Source organism: Chelonoidis abingdonii, chromosome 3 (assembly GCF_003597395.2).
Source record: "Chelonoidis abingdonii isolate Lonesome George chromosome 3, CheloAbing_2.0, whole genome shotgun sequence".
NCBI lineage: Eukaryota > Metazoa > Chordata > Testudines > Testudinidae > Chelonoidis > Chelonoidis abingdonii.
This window is the reverse complement of record NC_133771.1, coordinates 183,768,989-183,785,620: the sequence shown is the minus strand read 5'-3', so window position 1 is coordinate 183,785,620 and position 16,632 is coordinate 183,768,989. Positions and strand designations below refer to the sequence as shown.

The 16,632-nt window shown below is 44.5% G+C and overlaps 1 long non-coding RNA gene across 1 annotated transcript in view; it reads left to right on the top strand.

The window, feature by feature from the left end:
- The first annotated feature begins 3,101 nt into the window (after positions 1-3,101).
- The window catches only part of LOC142046504 (uncharacterized), an 18,308-nt gene continuing 4,777 nt past the window's right edge, over positions 3,102-16,632 (top strand). Inside the window, exon 1 of the long non-coding RNA XR_012655449.1 lies at positions 3,102-3,160. This is a non-coding gene — a long non-coding RNA (uncharacterized LOC142046504). The remainder of the gene's footprint in view (positions 3,161-16,632) is intronic.

The following is a 16,632-nucleotide window of genomic DNA, read 5'->3' as shown; positions in this document are numbered from 1 at the left end:
TGGTCAAGGAATGAATTTGTTTAAATTTGATTAAGTAACCTCCAGTTGCTGGCCCATAATTCACTGTAAAACTGAACAAACAAAACAGCGGTTAAGTTAATTTTTTTCTAGTGCATGAAAAGGGAGCCCTAAGAAACTGAATTGAAATATGGGGTTTAATTCAGCAAGCTGGTTGAGAACAGACTCTTACCCCACTCATCCAGCTTTAGCTCAGATGATATAGATGAAAAGGCCAAACCCACATAGACAGACATCAACCACATTCATACTATTATATGACTGAGATAAAGACAAAAAAGCTGTCTAAATCCTCAATACCTACACAACTCAGAGCATGCATATCAGAAGCCAGCAGAGTGAAAGGAAGTTCAGCTCATTCAAACACAGCGGGCTCAGCCTCATGGGGACTAACAATCTATGCACTCTATGAAAGGATTTGTAAGGCCACAATATGGTAAAATATTCATATTCCTACTAGGCATTGCAAACTGGATTTGCAAGCTTCTTTGGAGCCAGTCTTCAGAGAATCCTGCAGGCAATAGTGTCTCAATAAAACACACCGACAAATAACTCTGACTGATTGTTTTTGTTTATACATTTTTACCTCAATGTTTGTTCCTGTCTGATCATTTATTTTCTCAGAATTTAATCATAGCCACCCATCCAGACCTTATCTAACTAAAGAGAATATTTAAAAAGCAAAACAAGTTGTTTCTCTGAAAATTTTTGAAGGATAATTGAATGTTCAGTTTAAATTATTGGTTAACATTGCTAAGTACTTTCCATTATAAAACCTTGTTTCCGATGGCTTATAACTTTGCCGAACTTTAACTGTTTAGGCTGAAATGTCCCATGCAGGGTGTCTGCCTCAGGCTGATTTTTTAAAAGAAAGTTTAAGCTAAAATTTTTCAATTGTTTGTGAGATTGAGAGTGGGGAAAATCCACTGTTTTGTTCATGTTAAATTATTACAGCTGTTTCATGCCTCCATGCTTTGGATTAGTGAACTGAAATTTGAGCCTGATGATAAGGATGTGCCTTTTTTCATTCCTGTGAAAATCCACCCAAATCTGGCCAAGCTATAACCCTTTCAAAACTGCAGTTTGCACATGTTCAGTAGAGGTTTATTATAGTTTGGGACTTAAAATTCTCTGAAGCTTGTCTGTCCTGAACATGGTACACCCCTCAAACTCCTGTGTATCATCAGCCTGCACAGGTGCCATCCCTACAAAGTGACTGAGCATGTTTCATCCTGGGGCTGAGCAAGACTTCCCTGGCAATTTCTGTTCTCAGTTGCCAGATGTAGTACAAGGCATCAGAATGCAGAGCAGGGAGATGTTCACTCATGCCCTCTTGATACCCCAACCTCTGCTGGTGCCCAGGCAGCAGGCCAGGAAGGAAGGAGGAAACTGCCTGGCTTGAATGCACAAGGTGAGAAGCAGTGGGGGCTGTGTGGACAGTAGCTGGAGGCATGAGAATACTGACAGTAGGCAGGACATGAGCAAGAGCTAGGGGAATAGGAACAGTACTGGGTTTATAATAGTGCCAATGGTGCCATGGTGCCGGTCCCCACTGGGAAGGGGCCCTTACAGACCTGTCTAACTCATCCACATGGCCAGGTCTGTCACCTCCCCCGAGGCAATCCAGCACTGAGGCCTTGCTGTGTGAGCAGCTCCTAGTCAGCAGATACCACTTACCTGTATGGGGCTCCCGCCAAGCACCCAGGCTCTGCCATGCAGGCTTTCTGGGGTTGTGTCCCTGTGGGTCTGCCCTGCTCCCCAGCATGGGTATGGCTCTGAGCAGTCTCTGCTCGCTGCCACCTGTAGGGCCCTGCGCACCTTCTTGGGGCCACGCCACCTGGGACTAGTGCAGAGGCTGGGCTGGTCTTGGCCAGTGGGGAGAGAGGCAGCATGGGGGCCTTGTTTGGGCCCGACTTGGCTGGGCCCTGCGAGGCAAGTGGGTCCTGAGGAAGCCTGGCCCAGACAGGCCCTACTACCACTCCAGCCTGACTGATCGCACTGCTCCCAAGGGTCCAGTCCCAGCTGCACTGCCTGCTTAGCCCACCACTTGGAAGCGGGGGGGTGCTGGTAGGGTTGCCAACTCGGATAAGAAGCTATTCCAGGAGATTTTTTTTTCCAACATGAAGTAATGTCATTTTTTTAAAAATATCCTATTAAAATCTCCCAGATTGTTTCTCAGTAATCACCAGGAGATCAATGCCAATTCTGGGAGACTCCAGGCCAATCCTGGAGGGTTGGCAACCCTAGGTGCTGGCCAGTGCAGAGTGGGGGAGGTTTGTTCTATTTTAGGGCACTGGGCAGTGAGGAGTCTGTGTGGTGCACTGTGCAGTTATGATAGTGGAGGAGTCCTGGGAAGTGTAGGGGGGTCCTGTGGGCAGGGTGGTGGTGGGCAGGGAGAGAGAGAAAGGCACAGTGCAATTGTAGTGGGGGTCTGGGCAGGGGGGGGCACTGGGCAGAGTGGCACGGTGCATGGTGTGGGGACACCCCTGAGGGGAAGGGGCTCACTGGCAGCACAGGTCCAGGTGGGCCAGTGCATGTCTGGCGACTGTAGGGTAACCAGATAGCAAGTGTGAAAAACCGGGATGGAGGGTGGGTGGTAATAGGTGCCTATATAAGAGAAAGCATCAAATATCAGGACTGTCTCTACAAAATCAGGACATCTGGTCACCCTAGGCGGCTGCCACTTTTTAAACAATGTCTTTGTGCCGGGTGGAGAGGAGTTGCCCCCACCATGCCATGCCCCATTGGCCCTGGCCAGCCCCTCACTCTGAGGATCGATCCCCACCCCCGCACCAGGCCCCATTGCCACCATGGAGGCCCACAAAAGGTTAATCTGGGCCTAGATAGGAACAGAAGATGGGACCATGGCAGCATCCAGGAGGAGAGGGGACAAGAGCACATGAAAAGACAGGGACAGGACCTCAGGTGGGAAGCAGGGAAAGGAGGAGAAAGGGGCAGAAGGGTCTATAATCGCTAAAGAAAATTCCCCTCCAGAACCTGGAACTGAGGTCATGATTCTTTAGTCTCAACAGTCCTCCACTGTCAGTCACTGACAAAGTGTGCTTTTCATCTCCCTCCAGAATCTGGTCCACAGAGAGGATTACAACGTACTGTTGTTTCTCCATTAGCTCAAGCAGTAGAGGTCTGTGCAATGGATCTAAAGGTTCCAATTCTGCTGATGATTCGTGTGGGTTTCAGTCTGATGCCACATGATGGAATTTCTGTTCTTCAGTTCATTCAGTGCAGAGGTCAGACCTGCCCTGGGGATGAATCAGGGTTGTGCAGTGAAGGAAGCCATTTTTTGTAGAACCCCTGCCTCATTTGTCACAGAAGTTAGATGTATAATGACTGAGGCAGAGAATTGCAGGAATGGAAAGAATGGTCTCATGGGTAAGTCACTTGAATGCCACACTAGACAAAGAGATTCTACCTGTGCCTGTGTCACAAAGTTCCTGTGTGATGCTGGGCAAGTCACTTAAACTGAAATTTTGACAGGTGGTCCATTATTTGTGTGTTCCTCATTTTCTGAGGTCCTGACTTGAGAATCTGGGGCCAGGTTTGCAGAAGTGCTGAGCAGTCACAACTGCAACTAAAGTAAATTGAAGGTGTGCTATAAAAATGTCATGCATCCGACGAAGTGGGTATTTACCCACGAAAGCTCATGCTCCAAAACGTCTGTTAGTCTATAAGGTGCCACAGGATTCTCTGCTGCTTTTACAGATCCAGACGAACATGGCTACCCCTCTGATACATAAAAATGTTAGGTACTCTGAAAAATCAAGCCCTAGATTTCTTAAATTTGGCACCCAAAATTAGTGCATACTTTTGGCAATTTTGGCCCCAATTTATCTGGCCCAGAACCTCACAGGCATTTAGGCACCTAACTCCTATTGATTTCAATCGGAGTTAAGGTCATAAATACCTGTGAGGAACTTGGCCTCTGACATAATTCTCCCATCTGTAAAATGGGCATAGCACCCCCATTTCACTTCACAAATATTAATTCACCTTCACAGCACTGCTGTGAAGTATTTGGCCACTTTACTTCTGAAGAGAGCACCCACATAGGGGTTTAACTTTAACTAATGTGCTTTAACTGCACATCTTTAGTTAATTCATCCTCACTTCTCTGAGTGCTTTCAAGTAGACTTGTCCCTCTCCCCTCCTCCCCCTTCTCCCCTCGTGCCCCCCCGGCATAGTTGAAGGCAGCCTGAGAGACGCCTTCTGCTCACAGCATTCCATCCCATACTCCTCTGAGGGTGAAGAAACTATTTCTGTGGCTCAAAAGCCTTCAGGGAATTAGGACAAAGGTTTTCTGTCATGTGTTTCATTGTTTCATCACCAGAGGTTATCCTTTGCTTCTATCTCTTTTATGATACCAGTCTTATCTCTTGACTAAAGGTTTAATAGAAGATCAAGCTCCTATGGAGGGCCTGATTCTTCACTGCCTTGCACATTTATACCTCTCAAAAGGAACTGTAACATTTGACCAAATGGGAGCAATAGTTTTATAGGTTTTGGTCCAGCTGTAAATGAGAGTGAAGGTGTGCAGCAATGGAGAATGAGTCTCTTCTACAAACAGAATGTCAGCTGTCTTTGTTATTAAGCCACATCCACCCAGGTGTATCAAAGCTATGGAGATTCCAGTCCCTTCTGTTCCCATGGACAACATCTCTCACTATTTTTGATTAATCTTAAGGGGGGGCATAGTCAAAATAAGTACCAGAGCTCTATGGTTGCCTGGCCTGCTACACCACCAGACAGAAGTCCTGGGCATTTGGGATATTTGGGCAACAGCTATCATCAGGAAGAGCTCATGCTCCCCACAACAACGCTTAACATTTTGATACAGAATATTGATCTGTTTTGTGCAGAAATACTACTACATAATTAAAGCTAAATTACTCATCCATTCACAGGATTGCTAAAGGCAGCAAGGTTCTGTCACTAAAAGCAGAAGGAAAGACATCTAATAATGCCATTACCTTCCAGTGCTCAGTGAATACTTTAATTGATATATGAGCTGGCTCCAAAATCACATTCACCATTCCAGCAAATGTTACAATGTGGTACAAATTACTAGCAGATAAAGCAAAACGTTGGTCCCCAACTGGCAGTGGCTAAGTTAATATCAGTATAAATAGGCTGATTATTGCTATATTTGACATGCTGTGTAATTTTATATATTTTGCTTGTGAAGCACTGAAAGAATAACCAAATTTACCTATCATTTTACTACCTGAATTTGTAGTTGGCATAGAGTGGAATGCAAGGCTCGCTGTGCTGCTTTGATGTGCAACAAATTCCAAAAAGGGGGTTTGTTACATCCCACATATTATCACATTGAACTGCCGTATAGCCTGTTAAATGCTATATTTGATTAGCTGAGAATAGTGGGCCATTTCCATTACATAACACAATATATACTCATAAAAGACCATCCTTATTCACCAGGATGGTTCCTACTCCTGGGTCCAGTACTAGACAATATTTTCATTAATGACTTGGATTATGGAATGGAGAGTGTGTTTATAACATTCATGAATGACATCAAGCTGGGGGAGGTTTCTCATTCTTTGGAATACTGTATAGGATTAGAATTCAAAATGAACTTGACAAATTGGAGAATTGATCTGAATCAACAAGATGAAAGTCAATACAGACAAGTGCAAAGTACTTCACTGGGGAAGGAAAAAGTCCAATACACAACTACAAAATAGGGAATAACTGTCCAGGTGAAAAGCAGTCCTGCTGAAAAGCATCTGGGGGGTTATGGTGGATCATAATGTGGGGCAGTTGTGAAAAAGGCTAATGTTCTAGAGTGTATTAACATGAGTGTCGTATGTAAGGATATGTCTTCACTACCAGTCGGATCGGCGAGCAGCGATTGATCCAACGGGGATCGGCTTATCATGTCTAGTCTAGATGTGATAAATCAATCCCAGAGTGCTCTCCCATCGACTCCTGTACTCCTGCTCAGCAAGAGGCATAGGCGGAATCAATGGGGGAGCGGCAGCAGTCAACTCACCGTAGTGAAGACACCGCGGTAAGTAGATCTAAGTACATTGACTTCAGCTACATTATTCATGTAGCTGAAGTTGCGTAACTTAGATCAATCCTCTCCCCCCCAGTGTGGACCAGGCCTTAGATACAAGAGGTAATAGTCCAGCTCTACTTGGCACTGGTGAGGCCTCAGCTGGAGTCCTGTATCCAATTCTGAGAATCACACTTTAGGAAAGATGTGGATAAACTTGAGAGTGCCCAGAGGCGAGCAACAAAATAATAAGAGGCTGAGAAACCAGACTTATGAGAAAAGATGTAAAAAACCTGGATGTGTATAGTCTTGAGAAAAGACGACTCAGGGGGACTTATTAACAGTCTTCAAACATGCTGAGGGCTGTTACAAAAAGGACTGAACAATTGCTCTTCATGTCCATGCCTTTTATGACTAGACAAGAAGTTATGGGCTTAATCTACAGCAAGGGAGATTTAGGTTAGATATTAGGAAAAGCTTTCTAATTATAAGTGTAGTTAAACTCTGGAATAGGCTTCCAAGGGAGGCTGTGGAATTCCCAGCATTGGAGGTTTTAAGAACAGGTTGTACAAACAGCTACCAGGGACAGTTTAGGTTTATTTGGTCCTGCCTCAGCTCGGGGGTTGGACTTGATGACTTCTAGAGCAGTGATTCTCAACCTTTTTGGGCTCAGGATCCATTTGTAAATGTTATGGCCTGTCCCAACCCAGTAAATAGTGCAGTTTCAGTCAGATTCTGCCCCCCCCCCCAGGGGGGGAGAGGTTGGGTCCTGCCCAACACTCACCTGAGAGCAGCAGCTCCTATGCTGTCAGGCTGGCTGGGTTTGGTTCTCCGCTCTGGGTGTTGTAACCTCTGAGGTTGCAGCACCACTCAGGTTTGGCCCCACTGTCCTAACTGGACCAAATTTGTATGAGTGGAGTTATGACCTGGCTCTTGGGGGTGCAGTGACACTCACTCAGACTTGGCCTTCCGAGACTCCTGTCATCATGACAGCTGGGCTAAACTTGAGTGGCACTGAGACCTCAATGGTTGCAGTGCCTGGAGCAGGGAGGTGAGCCCAGCCAGCCCCTGGAGTTGCCACGCCACCCTTCAAAACAGTCTGCCAATCCAATTTTGGGCACCAAGTCACAGGTTGAGAAACCTTGTTCTAGAGGTCCCATTTAGCCCTACTTTTCTATGATTCTACTGAATCATTTTTGCTGACCATGGTTTGTGCAAGGCTCTGATGGTATCTCAGGGAGATTCTGAAATATGCCAGAGCTATTTTAATAGCTTCCGAAACCAACCTTTACACTTGTAAAACCAGCCTGGTAGCCTTTCAATCTGATGAATATCTTCTGCTCTAGTGATGCACTGCATATTGTATCCCACACTGGAAGTGCCACATTGTTTACTACAAGAAGAACTTTGCCCCATAATCCACTAAACTTCATTCAGCCGTAGTCAGGGTAGAATCATCTTACTTCATTATCTACTGATTCAAAGCTGGAATTTGGCAGCTTAGACCACAACAGAGCATTAGGTGATCTATCTCTGTTTACTTTCCACTATGTGTTTGGATACAAATCCATTCTCATCTCACCAGGGACCTTGTTTTTTGCATACTCAATACTGTAAAATGTTGCATGCCTCTGCAGCACTCTGGCTTTACATGCTGTAAATCAACAGTAGCTCTGTTTGAATAAGGACTACAGGACTTGGCCTGTATAATCATAAATAATTAAGGAGACATCTAAATATTTATATTCTATTTCATTTTAATCAATCATAGGGTATACCTTTAAATATTGAAATGATAATGTGGTCTAATGAAAACTTGGTGTGATTTTTTCCAAACCACCTGGGTGCCCGAGGAGCACAAATCTTATTGAAGGTCCCTGGGCATACTGTGTTACTTTTCACGAGACATGTGACTCTAAGGGCATGTCTACACTTACCGTGGATCAACGCTGCAGTGATCGATCCACCCAGGGTTGGTTTACCAGGTCTAGTGAAGACAGGCTAAATCGACTGCAGATCACTCACCCATCAATTCTGGTACTCCACTGGAATGAGACGCATAAGATAAGTCAACAGGAGAGTTTTTCCCGTCAATCTAACACGGTGTAGACACCGCAATAAGTCAACCTAAGCTACGTCGACTCCAGCTATGTTATCCACGTAGCTGGAGTTGTGTAACTTAGGTCAACGTAACCCCGTAGTGTAGACCTGTCCTCAGTCACACAGGTGCTTTGGAAAATCCCAACCTCAGCCTTCAAGATTTCAACTAATGTAGCCTGGGATTTGTAAAGGTGCCTAAGGTAATTCCCAAATGCCAAGCAAGTCAATGGGATTTGGTCTCCAAATGACCTCAGACTTTTTTTTAACATCCCAGTCCAGCCATTAGCATTGGTGTTGAAAGAAAAGGCTTTGGCTGGTGTGAGAATGATCAGTCATGCTGTTCCATTAGTCTTTTTGGAAACAATTCATCAAATTCTGCAATTGGTCATGCATCTTGTGCTCCCCTGTTGAGCAGAGTGGGGTTGCACAGAGTGAAGGTGGATTTGGCTCCATAACATTAACAAAAGAGCATTTAGCCTGGAAAGGAGATTTAGAGTGTTCCGTGGTGAGATATACAGATAACTATGAAGGATATAATGAAAAAACTATCAGTCCTCTCTTTTTATCTTGTCTCATAATATGAGTACAAGGTGATACTGAGTTAGGTTAATGGCCAGTATATTAAAGATCAAAAGAAATGCTATTTTATCCAGCGTGACCAGATTTTCAAGAGAGATGGATAATACCATTAATAACGTGTGTAGCTTACTGTACCAAGATAAAGATGATCAAACATTATGCTCCTGGTCGTGAACAGATTGCCAGTGTGTATCAAGAAGGAACCATAGATTCTTCTTTGCCTCCCTGTGCTGGACGTGTGCTGGGGTGGTATGTGAGGATAAATGTACTTATACTTCCTCCATACATCTCCATTCTTCCTCCACACAGCCCTCTGCTGCCCACTTCAGGGAGCTTGTTGCCATCTCCTGCCCACCTTTGAAAGCTGGCCAAACACCAACAATTCTATTTCATGAAAAATGTTGAGGTTTCAAAATTTGTTTTTGTTCCACATTGGACCAAAAAGACCCTTTGAAATTTTTCATACAAAATTATGAGACACCAAACCCCAGTATAGCCATTAGCCCAATGAGCAGGGTACTCCCGTAGGAGTCATGGGTTCAAGTCCTGGCTCTGAACTAGACAGCAGGAGCTTGAAGCAAGATCTCTCAGATCCCAGGTGAGCACCTCAGTCACCAAGCTATTAGCTATGCTGGGTGTGTCTCTCTAGTTTTGACCAGAAAATCCATCCTGATCTAGAGAAACCTTCCTGACAAAATTTTCATCAAAACTGATACACTTTCTTGAAATATTTTGGTTCAATGAATCAGCATTTTTTTAATGGCAAAACCTTTTATCGAAGTGTTTTGACCCAGCTCTGTTTGCTTCTCCTTGAGCCCTGACCTCCACTGCTACAAGCCAGACGGCAGAGTGGGGAGCAGCAGAGTAGGTGGTGAGCACAGTGTCATTAAGCTCTTTAAGATCTCAGCTTCTTAATTATACTCACCAGTTGCCCTCTGCTGCTCCCTGTGGAGCCACGTAGGGGGAGGGAGTGGGGATAGAGCCAGCACTGCTGCCCTGCTCTGTACTTCCTGCACCCACGCGACTCCACACGGAGCAATAAAGCGAAATTAATGTTTAATTAAGAAGCTAAGCTCTGAACCACACTTCAGTCACCGAACTAGACTCTTCAGATCTTCCCTCTCTGTGCTCACCCATTACTCTGTGCTGCTGTTTGGCTTGTGGGGGTGGAGGTATTGGAAAGGTGAAGGAGCAGAGCAGCAAGGAGAGGAAGGAAGCACCCAGGGATTAAGGCCCCAATTCAGAAAAGTGCTTTAGCACTTGCAATATACACTCCTAAAAAGAAAAGGGAGAAAAGGAGAGAGAGAGAGAGAGGAGTAATGCAAGACTGTCAATCCTAGTTCAAAATTATGAGCCAGGACCCCTCAAACAATGGGACTGGCTTAAAAAATAGGATTTTTTTTTCATTATAATTTTTTGGATCTTTATTTTCCTGCTGGTTTATGAGCATTTCGGAGGTCACTTTTTCAGGCTGTTTCCCAAGCCACAACAGCAATAAACGGCCCTATTTTTTTTTACGAAAGCTGAGAGTCTTGCATAATCACATGACTTCAGGAGTTATGGCTTGAAGAAACCCACCAAATATGTCCAGTATTGCCAATTCTCATTGAAATCTCTCCAGAAAGACAGGAGAGAAAATTGAAAGAGAAAAGTGTCAACAGGGCCGGGTCCAGCTTTTTTGCTGCCCCAATTGGCAAAACAAACAAAAAAAAAGCCGCTATCAGTGGCACTTCTGTGGCTGCTCTACTGCACTGCTTCATAATTCGGTGGCCGGTCCTTCCCTCTGAGAGGCACTGAGGGACCCGCCACCAAATTGCTGCCAAAGATCCGGACATGCCGCCCCCAGCCTGGAGCTGGCCATGAGTGTCAGGAAAGAAACAGACAAAGGAAGAATATGGAGAGAAAGAAAGGTTTCAGGGCACAGGGAGGCGATACATAAATATTAGATACTATTAATTAAGAGCCGTTTCAGAGAAAAAATGGAAATGAGGGGGGAAAAGCAAAAGCCACAAAAGTAAGAGAAATAGGGTAGTATCCCTTTAAATAATTTGAGATGCTCACTGTGTTCTGTTTTAGATGCTGCCAGAAACCAGTCAGGGCAGTAGTATGCATGTAGGTAGGCCTGGCATGTTTCTATATATTTAGGAAACAGGGTTGTCTAGGACTCAACTGTGCCCATTTGTTGTCTTCATATTATTTTTGTCATGTGAGCAAAAAATGTGGAAATGAACTGATGCTGCTGTTGAAGGAGAGGAAAGAGGAATGGATAGTGTGACTGAGATAGGGGCCCACATGTGTGCATACATATCAGGGAAGAAAACTTAGAGAGAGACTTTGCCTTTTCAGCTTTATCTACACACAGTTTTTGTAGCACGTGGTGGGCCGGGCCGGTTTGTTTACTTGCTGCGTCCGCAGGTTTGGCCAATCGCGGCTCCCAGTGGCCACGGTTCGCCACTCCAGGCCAATGGGGGTGGGAGGAAGTGGCGGCCAGCACATCCCTCGGCCCGCACTGCTTCTCACCGCCCCCCTTGGCCTGGGGCGGCAAACCACGGCCAGTGGGAGCTGCAATCGGCTGAACCTGTGGACACGGCAGGTAAACAAACCGGCCCGGCCCACCAGCTTGCTTACCCTGTTGGGCTGCACACCAAAAGTTGCCGATCCCTGATCTAATACATTGTAGTTTTGTTTACCTGGAGCATCTGCAGGCATGGAGCCCCTCAGCTCCCAGTGGCTATGATTTGTCATTCCCATTGGATGGGAACGGGGAACCGCAGCCACCAGGGGCTGAGGGGCTCCATGCCTGCAGATGCTCCAAGTAAACAAAGCATCCCGACCCACCAGCGGCTTACTGTGATGGGCCAACCCCTGAAATATAGGGTCAGCTTATGAAAGGTGTTAATACCATTATACAAGGCATTGGTGAGACCTCATCTGGAATACTGTGTTCAGTTCTGGTCTCCCATGTTTAAGAAGGATGAATTCAAACTGGAACAGGTTCAGAGAAAGTGTCCTAGAATGATCCGAGGAATGGAAACCCTGTCATGTGAAAGGAAACTCAAAGAGCTTGGCTTGTTTAGCCTAACCAAAAGAAGGCTGAGGGGAGATATGATTGCTCTCTATAAATATATCAGAGGAATAAAAACCAGGGAAGGAGAGGAATTATTTAAGCTCGGTACCAGTGCGGACACAAGAACAAATGGATATAAACTGGCTATCAGGAAGCTTAGACTGGAATTAGACAAAGGTTTCTAACCATCAGAGGAGTGAAGTTCTGGAACAGCCTTCCAAGGGGAGTAGTGGGGGCAAAAGACGTATCTGGTCTCAAGACTAAGCTTGATAATTTTATGGAAGGGATGGTATAATGGGATAGCCTAATTTTGGCAATTTAATTTGTCTTTGACTATTAGCGGTAAATATGCCCAATGGCCTGTGATGGGATGTTAGATGGGGTGGGATCTGAGTTACTACAGAGAATTCTTTCCTGGGTGTCTGGCTGGTGAGTCTTGCCCACATGCTAGGGTTTAGGTGATCACCATATATGGGGTTGGGAAGGAATTTTCCTCCAGGGCAGATTGGCAGAAGCCCTGGGGGGGTTTCGTCTTCCTCTGCAGCGTGGGGCACGGGTCACTTGCTGGAAGGTTCTCTGCACCTTGAAGTCTTTAAACCATGATTTGAGGACTTCAATGGCTCAGACACAGGTTTGATACAGGAGTGGGTGGGTGATATTCTGTGACCTGCTTTGTGCAGGAGGTCAGACTAGATGATCATAATGGTCCCTTCTGACCTTAAAGTCTATGATTCTATGAAAGAGTCATACAGTTTTTGCTATTTTTACCTATCCATTCTGGGGGGTTGGCTTATAAATGAATGGGCTAATGAATGAGTATATACAGTATATAGATTTAGAAATGGATATAGCTGAAGAGGAAAATGGCGATAGTTTGGAAGCAGTTATACCAGGATAAAGGTGCTTATACTGGAATTGCTTATTTCAGTAAATGTATAGAAATAATCAATACCAGTATAAGAACTTTTATACCTATGTATCTGCATCTATACAAGGGGATGTACTGATTTAACTACACTGGTATAAAACCACTCCCCTAACTGAAATAGTTAAATCAGTCCAAAAATTGCGTAGACTAGGCCTTACAGAAAGAGAGGAAGAGACAAATTTTAATTATATTTTGCTTTATTTTAGAATTTTCTTTAACTCTGTCCTGCCTACCGATGAGAGACTATTCTCATGAGCTAATGGTTGTGTAATCTTTCTGCCAAGTACACTAAGAAACATTCATAGAATCGTAGAATACAGAATATCAGGATTGGAAGAGACCTCAGGAGGTCATCTAGTCCAACCCCCTGCTCACAGCAGGACCAATCCCCAACTAAATCCAGCCAGGGCTTTGTCAAGCCTGACCTTAAAAAATCTCTAAGGAAGGAGATTCCACCACCTCCTTAGGTAACCCATTCCAGTGGATCCAAGTTGTTTAGTTCTTGGAAAATAACTAAAACGATGCCTAGGCCCCTTCCCCTAGACCCACGCTTATGTCTGCTTTGGAAGATAAATCATCCCTGGGTCACCTTTGCAGACAATATTTTTCCCATTTGTAAGCATTTCTTGAATATGGAAGAATAATCTTTTATTGCAGGGAAAGGAAACACAATCAAAAGAACATGGAAATCTCCTGTAAAAATGTAAGGCACTTAAGTCAACAAACCAGGAGTTTGGTCAACCTTCCCTCCCCAGTGGCTCAATAAAAGTATATCTGATGGAGATCCAAAACTCTGTCCACCACAAACCTCACCCTCTGAAATCCCACTCATCAGCTGAGTCACTCTCTAGGATAGGGATAGCTCTCCTCCGTTGGGCTACCCACCATAGTACCCATTCCACTCCACCAGTCCAGTTGTGGAGTCTGCCCCCACTTCACTGCCAGTTCAACCCTACATATTCCTTCTATAAGCTCCAGGATGTTCAACTAGGAAACCAAGAACAGTATGACTTTTTAGATACATCTCCAACTCCTTATCACTAGAAGAGAACATTGCCTCTCTCATCTTGCTGGGCACAAGCTTCATTATCCAACCTTAGTTCAAATCTTATTACCTGATGTTGGTTCCTCATCCAGGACCCATTTAGCACAATTCCTATGCCCTTTCATTAAATAGTAAGGATATATATTATCACACATTTGCATTATAACTTAAACCAATTCTAACCTAAACAACACTTAGCTGGTGGAATTATGGGTAAATAGTAGGCAAATAGTAAGCCAGAGCTGCTTTTTCCCTTCTCCCCAGTAAAGGGCACAGCAAGTTCCTCTAAATTCTCTGTCTTACATCTGTAAATTGGTATCCTGTTTTAACACTTTGTCAGGTGATTTTCTAGGACAGGGTTGAGTTCCAGCTCTTCTACATGTAGGTTAATTTAGGTCTTAATTAAAGCTCTTTGTTACACATAGCTAACAAGAATAGTGATAATTGATCACATTTTTGTACTTATATAGCAACTTTCATCCATCAATCCCAAAGCACTTTACAAAGATGGGTTAACTAAGTCTCACAATTCTGACATGGGATTGGAAGGTAGTGTTAATGCATATACTTATTTCACACATGGCAAACTGGGATATAGCTATATGTCACAATAGGCTTTTCATCAGGTCTGCATTTCTAAGTTGTGTAAGCTGCTATTAGCCCCAAGGAATCACTGCAGTGTGCCAGCCACACCCCAAATCATCCCCTACACCAGAGCTGGGTGTTATAAGGCTAAGTTGGCCTTATAGCAGCTGGGGAATCCCCATCTGACTTGTTAGGGCACATTTTGCCCTATTTACACTGCTGAAACTGGGCAGAACAAGCAGTATAGGCCTGGAGCAGGTAAGGGATTTTACCAAAGTCACACAGTGATTCAGTGGCAGAGCAGCAAACAGAGTTCATGCATCCTTACCCAGTTTTATGACCTGACAATCAGATAATAATTTCTCCTCTAGCTACTGCTTTCTTCCTTTCATTTGTAAATAAAGTGTAAATAAATTTTGGATTAAAAATAAGCATGCAAATCAGAATACATAGTCAAGAATGACTGTGGGCCAGCATCTTGGTAAAACTGAGATCAGAACTTGGACCTATCCATCCAATTTATGCTTAAGTCTAGTATAATTTCCAAACAGGGAACTCACCTTGCATTTTTTTCAATCACATAATGGGTATATTTCATTACATTACTGATAAAGGGACTAAGCCAGCATGCCTCTGTTCCCTGCCCCGCCCCTTCCCAGGCAGAAAGAACACAGTATGCAAAACACAAAATCAATACAGAAAGAAAAACTTGTATGACAAGCAAAAGAATCACAAAAATAAAAGGGGAAGATTCTGTGTTTGTACACCACCTAGCAGTGGGGTCCTGGTCTGTGACTGTGGTTCTCAGCTGCTATGGCAATATAAATAATAATGATAATTAATTGGACCCTAAAACTCACTATCACAGTGGAATTCCTTGTAGATAACCAATATAGATGAAATAAACCCCTGTTATATCAAGGGCATGTACAGCTAAGATGATCTTCTCAGATCATCACTTTGGCTGTGTCCCCCTTTGAGCATCTGAACTGGCAGCCCTTCAAACACATCACACTACAGCAAGTCAGTGGCAGAGACCTAGATCTCAGGTCTCAGCACTGCTTCCCCCCAGTCACTGCACTGTAGAGCTTGGTCTGATCCACAGCATTACTAGGTGCTCTACTTGCTCACACAGAATGGCTAATAAAGCACTGATCAGAGACTCCTCTTATGATGCCTGCTGTGGGCATCTCTCACACAGTGATGCTCCACTCCAAGACCTGGGACCGTGAAGCAAGTCCTCTTCTCCCCCTGACTTGTCTGATGAGAGAAGGGTTTATTGAATGCATGGTGGGAAAAAGACACCAGAGAAAGCCTGGGCTCTTAATACAAAAAGATAGTAGAGGAAACAGCTATTGACTCCCCATCACCAACACAAACTAGGAGGGAGACTACATAACCCCCTGACCACACAACCCACCAACCCTCCAAAGAGCCAGGAATACAGAGGGCCTCCCTGATGCAGAAGAGAGTGATTATCCATTTGTGTGAGAGGAACAATGATCCACTGGTTAAAGGAACAGCTTGGGGAGTAGAGAGTGTGGGTTTGCTTCATCCTCAAACATCTGGTGTGACTCTGGGCAAGTCACTCAGTCTCTTTATGTCTCAGTTTCCCATCTGTAAGTTGGGGATAATAGCATTTCCTTACCTCACTGGGGAGCTGTGAAGATACATACACTAAAGATTGCAAGGCACTCAGATAATCTGGTGATGGGAGAAGTACCTAAAATAGATGGAGCGCCTCACTCCTACTATCCAGGTGGGGGAAAAGATGGGAAAGAAGGTATAGGTCTCCATCAAATGCAGACTGTTTATCCTTAGTGTCAAAGCCTTTCACAATGTGCACTCCACCCACTTACATAATCTTCATCTTGTATCAAGGTCAGCCCCGGTATTTGCTCTGCCAATGGTGCCAACTTCTATCACCTGATTCTCTGCTTCTCTTACAAGCATGTTCACACTCTCACCTAGGGTGTCCCTTACAAGTAGGAACAGCTCCCAGTCAGAATCCGTAACGCAACCTCCTTATCCTCCTTTGAGTTCCTCCTCAAAGCTCATCTCTTCCACAATGAACATGGAACACTGTGTTCCAATGACAGCCTGGCAGGTGCTGAGCTGTGATGACTGCTCTTGGCTGACTAAGGCCTGGTCTACACTACGTGTTTAAATCGATTTAAAGAGCGTTAAATCGATTTAACGCTGTACCCGTCCACACTACAATGCCCTTTATAGCGATATAAAGGGCTCTTTAAATCGATTTCTGTACTCCACCCCAA